At 49.3% G+C, this 5,093-nt stretch overlaps 1 long non-coding RNA gene across 1 annotated transcript; it reads left to right on the top strand.

Annotated features, from left to right (window-relative positions):
• The first annotated feature begins 217 nt into the window (after positions 1-217).
• On the top strand, positions 218-1,798 carry LOC116093564. Its single transcript, XR_004119745.1, has 2 exons — positions 218-471; positions 1,160-1,798. It is a non-coding gene; the product is annotated as an uncharacterized LOC116093564 (long non-coding RNA).
• The last annotated feature ends 3,295 nt before the right edge of the window (positions 1,799-5,093 follow it).

Genomic DNA, 5,093 nt, shown 5'->3' with positions numbered 1-5,093 from the left:
TCGGCCTTCTGTCTACAGGCTCTGTGCTGAAGACCAAACCTAAGGACCTGGTGTCTGCCGTCCTCCCGGGTCTCAGTCCACTCTTGCAGAAGCCCTAGCTGGGAAGATTGTATGACTCCAAACAAAAGCATACTATGACGTGTACCTTACTCTGCTCCAGCAGTGCTCTGTGAGTGAAAACTGGGAAAGGCCAAGGACAGAAGGGCGTGGCCTAAAACCACCAAGCAGCTGGTCTGTCCCAGGAGAGGCCTGGGCAGAAGGGCGTGGCCTAAAACCACCAAGCAGCTGGTCTGTTCCAGGAGAGGCATGGGGGAGAAGGGCGTGGCCTAAAACCAAGCAGCCGGTCTGTCCCAGTTTGGCTTCCGCTGCTGAGATAAAACACTGATATCAGCTTGGGAAGGAAAGGGGTTACTGCCTCTTACAATCCAGGTCACTGCACAACTCTGAGGGAGGTCAAGGCAGGAACTCAAGGTAGGAACCTGGAGGCAGGATCTGAGGCAGAGGCTGTGGAGGAACGCCTCTCATGGACGTTCTCCCTGTTTTGCTCAGACTACTTCTTACACCATCCAGGACTGTCCGCAGGGGCGGCACCACCCACGGTGGGCTGGGCCCTCTCACATAAATCATTAAGCAAGAAAACTCCCCACAGGCTTGCTTGCCTATAGGCCAAACTGATGGAGGCAGGTTGGGTTTTTTTTTCAGTTGAAATTTCCTCTTCCCAGATGACTGTAGCTTATTTAAATGGACAACAAAACAACAACAACAACAACAACAACAACACAGTCCTAGCCATGGGCAGAGTGAGCAAAAGGAGTCAGATCATCTCTTTGTGCCTCTTTCTAACTATAAAGTTTAGACGCAGTGTTTAATAGCTTAGTTCTTTTTCATCTGTAAAGTGGGGGTAATGCTGGTATCTCGCTCACTGCATTGTGCTGTTAGAACTGGGTGAAATGAAGTGTATGGTATGCTCCAGACATGTGATGGCACACAGCAAGATCTTGGGCACTGGGGAGGTTTTACTGAGGTCATAATGCATACATAGATCCAAGATACATGCAAAAACACTACAGAAAGTATAAACTCGCTGCCGGCGAGAGCCTGAGGCACACGGTAAAGGAAAATCCCAGAGGGATAGGATGTAACTGAAGAATGCTTGCAGGAGGAAGAGCAAACTAAGCACGGCCTTAAAAGGAAGAAACGAAACTACGCACGCTTATACCTGTCCTTCCAGCACTGAGCCAGGAAGATGGCCATGAGTTCAAGCCTGGGCTCCGTAGTGCGTTCTAGACCAGCCTCAGTGAGAGAGTAAGACCCTGTCTCAAAAGGATGGTGATCATGATAACGGGCGGAAGAAACAGGATTCCCTGCATAGCGCTGGATTTGCCTCCCTAGTTTCCCCACTGTGCAGGAATTAAAGCCAAGAGCCAGCCAACACCGGAGTTACCAGGAGTCACCAGCAGGTGGAACCGGTCACCACCACACAGGGCTGAGGGACCAACCACACCACACCCCAAAATGTACCAGCAATTAATCCAGCTCCAGTGCAGACAAAAACAGGTGATTCAATAGTGTGTGTGGCCGAGGCCCTCTCTCTCCTATGGGAGAGTTGACGGGTGATTCCTACCTGAGGTGAAGGGAGAGACAATCCAAACGCAGAAGGCCAGAGCATCCTCAGAGGCCTGGAAGACTGAGACGCAGCCCAGTATGCTTTGTACTCGCTGCCCCACCGTGGAAAAAGAAAGGAGAGCACTTGATGCTCTGGGCCTGGGACCTGGAGGTACACATGACTAGACATAGACACTGCTTTAATGGCCTTTTTTATTTTATATTGCCAGAGTTTGAACCTAGGGCCTTGCACATACAAACAAAGGTGTGTGTGTGTGTGTGTGTGTGCATCTTAGTGTATAAGTGCAGGTATCCCCATACCACAGTGCACACGTGAAGGTCAGAGGACAAACTCAGGTCATTCTTTGCCTTCTACCTTGTCTGAGACAGAATCTCTTTTTTTGCTCCAGACTCTCTGGCCCACACACTTCCGAGGATTGTCCTATCTCCTCCCATCAGCCATTGCGCACCAATGACCTCAGGATGTGGAGGAGCTGGGGAGCCAAATCTTAGGTGGTGATGAGTATGGTAGTATGAATGACCCTGGAGGAGAGCTCATTTATTGGAATAACAAGGCTGGCTTATATAGCTTGAGTCAGGGAAAGGGAGGTGCTGCTCGCAGGGGCAAGGGCCTTCCAAGCATACCAGCTAGATTAGCAGACTATAGATCTCATGATTTCTGAGAAGCCAGTTCTCTGGCAGGGAAACAGAAGCCTAATTGGCTTTATCGTGATGTGGCCTTTGTCTCTATGGAGTTGAGTAGGCCCAAGCCTGATCTAGGTAGGGAGTGGCCCCACTCCTGCAGTGCTTTCTGAGACAAGTCCCAGGTATGGGCAATGCTACACCATCCCTTGTCTGTCTTGGGAACCCATCGCTGTGCCCCTCTTTACATGAGAGGATCTGAGGAATCAAACATGGGTCCTCACACTTGTGTAGTAAGAACTTTTAGGCATTAAACCATCTCCTCAGCCCCTAAGCAAGCACTTTTGCATTGAAACTGGTACTCATCAGAAGCCTAGAAGTTCTGAAAGCAGGAAGGGCACTGATTTCCATCCAAAGCAACAGACATGCCTACTAAAACACGCCTGGAATAGAAGACAGGGCACCCTCTCCATCCAATCTGTGTGTCTCTCACATCGTTGCTGCAGAATGTCCAGAAGACCCGGTGACTCCATGCAGTGATGCTCAGAAGTCAGCTGAATGACCAGAGCCCAGATTTACCTGGAAGCTTCTAAATTAAGAGCTGACTACACATAGCAGAGATGGAGTCACTGGGAACCTCTACTACTGATGAGGCTTAAAGGTGCAGCTAATGGGTGAGGAGAGGAAGTGGGGGGGAGGGGTCCTGATTTGGGAAGAGAGCTCTGTAAACCTCCAGCAGAGCCACACTGGACCAAAAAAGGGTAAAGGACACTTGCCCCTCCCTGTAAGTCATAGAAAGAGACCTACTATCCCCCATCCTTCCTCTCTGCCCAGAGGCACTGAGGCCTCAAAAAGGAGGATGATGGGGTGCCTCCAAAGCAAACCCCATTTCTCAACCACTGCTCCAAACAGCTGTGGACCAACTCCAGCATGTGTTAAAAGGAAAGGAGAAAGGCTTGAATTAAAAATTGCAATGCAATTTTTAAGATAAAAGACTGTGTCTTAATTAACATAATAAGACCATTGTGGTGGGTGAAAGTGGCTGAGAAGTTATGGACACACACAGATGGTTAAGGGAGCTGCTTCTCGGCGGGAGAGAGAGACCTGTGCCATACACATCAAGTGCAGGCAGCCGCTGGAATAGCAAAGCTGCTTCCTGTTCGTGTCCCAACAAGTTGACACTACCCAGTAAATCAAACCCAATCACATGTATGTGAGAAGTAACAAGGCTTAGGAGACCTGTGCCCCCCCCACTTTAGTCAACACCCTGGTGAGGAGTAATGATTCACACAGAACACATACCTGTCTTAGCCAACCACGTGCTGTCTTGCTTCCCAGAGCACATGAAGCAGGAGACTCTGTCCCAGGCTTTTAAGGAGGCCCTTAACTAAGGGAACATGGCAGTCTCTCTTTACAAAGATCCCTGGTGGGATGTGCTGACAGGTAGCTGTAAGAGATGCAGTTTGGCATCCTTTCTCTAGTATATTCTAGAAAATAATAGCTTCATCTCATGGGATCAGGAGCTGAGTGGACGCATCTGGGAAGGTCAAAAGCCAAGGAGGTCCTGAGTCTCCAAGCTGAGATCAGGAGATGAACCAGTCAGGAAACACCACAGGTCCTGGGACACACATCCAGAAGATGGGGAAGTAACACTGGCACCTGGGAGGGAATGAGGCTTTCAATGAGCAGGGTGGGAGCTGGTTCAGAGAACACGATGTTGGCCTGGTTTATTTCCACCCAGCAAAGGGGAAGATGACTGACTGGTGTCTGCACTGTGACAGAGAACGTGCTAAGCCCAGTCTGTCCTTTATTTTATTTGGTTTTGGAGACAGAATCTTAACTCTATAGCCCAGCTTGATCTCCCACTCCTGACCATCCTGCTTCAGACTCCCAATGCCGGGATTTCAGGCATGAGTTGCCACACCCAACATCACCCTTGTCTTATCTTCCTACCACCCTGTAGGGAAATGTTTTCTCCATTTTACAGACAGGGAAAGTAAGGCAGAAAAGTCACCTGAAGTCACGTGCTGTGGGAGTTTTAACCTCAGATCTGTCCTTATGGTAGATTCGATGAGTCTATACTCATGTGATATCAAAATACTGACTGGTCTGCTTCTAAATCCATTGGATTTTGCTTCATAAGAAGCCACCTCAGCTTTTGGGAATTCTCTTACAGATGTCCCCCACCAATGACTGAACAAGGTAGTAGTGTAAGATCGTACTCCTTTCTTATTGACCAGGAACTCCTCTGACAAGCAATGTTTGCTGTATACATGCCGCTGGACTGGCAAGGGCCTCCTCCAGTCTGCATCACCCACTGAGAGCCAACCTGCTGCCTCACCTTCCTTTGCTTCTTCTATAACTGCCACAAGCCCGTGTCTGTCTTACTCAGCCCTGGCTCAGAGGCCTCAGCGAGGAACGCATGCGCATGCACACAGACACGCACATGGACACACACACACACACACACTCACACTCTGGCTCTAAAATTCTCTCTGACATTTCTCCCTCCTCACTAATCTTTGGATACTGCAGAGACTGGGTGCTCTGTCAGTAGCTCTAGCTTCATTCGGTCCAAAGCTTCTAAACTAGAAAGAATTAGGGCAGGTCCCAGAGAGTAACTTAACCTCTGTGCTTAGATGCTACTGCTCCAAGACAGTAGCTAATGAGCCTGTGGACACCAAGGGCAGAGTGTTACGTGTGAGGAGGCAGAGGCTCTGCCGCTTACTCTCACTGGAGCCACCCACTGCCAAGTGTTGCAGCCACAGTGGACTGGATCCTCTTCAACTATAAATGCTCCCTTTGTTAAATATTTTTAAAGTTGAACCATGGGGCTGGAGAGATGG

Source organism: Mastomys coucha, unplaced genomic scaffold (assembly GCF_008632895.1).
Source record: "Mastomys coucha isolate ucsf_1 unplaced genomic scaffold, UCSF_Mcou_1 pScaffold16, whole genome shotgun sequence".
Taxonomy (NCBI): domain Eukaryota; kingdom Metazoa; phylum Chordata; class Mammalia; order Rodentia; family Muridae; genus Mastomys; species Mastomys coucha.
This window is presented reverse-complemented; position numbering and strand designations above follow the sequence as displayed.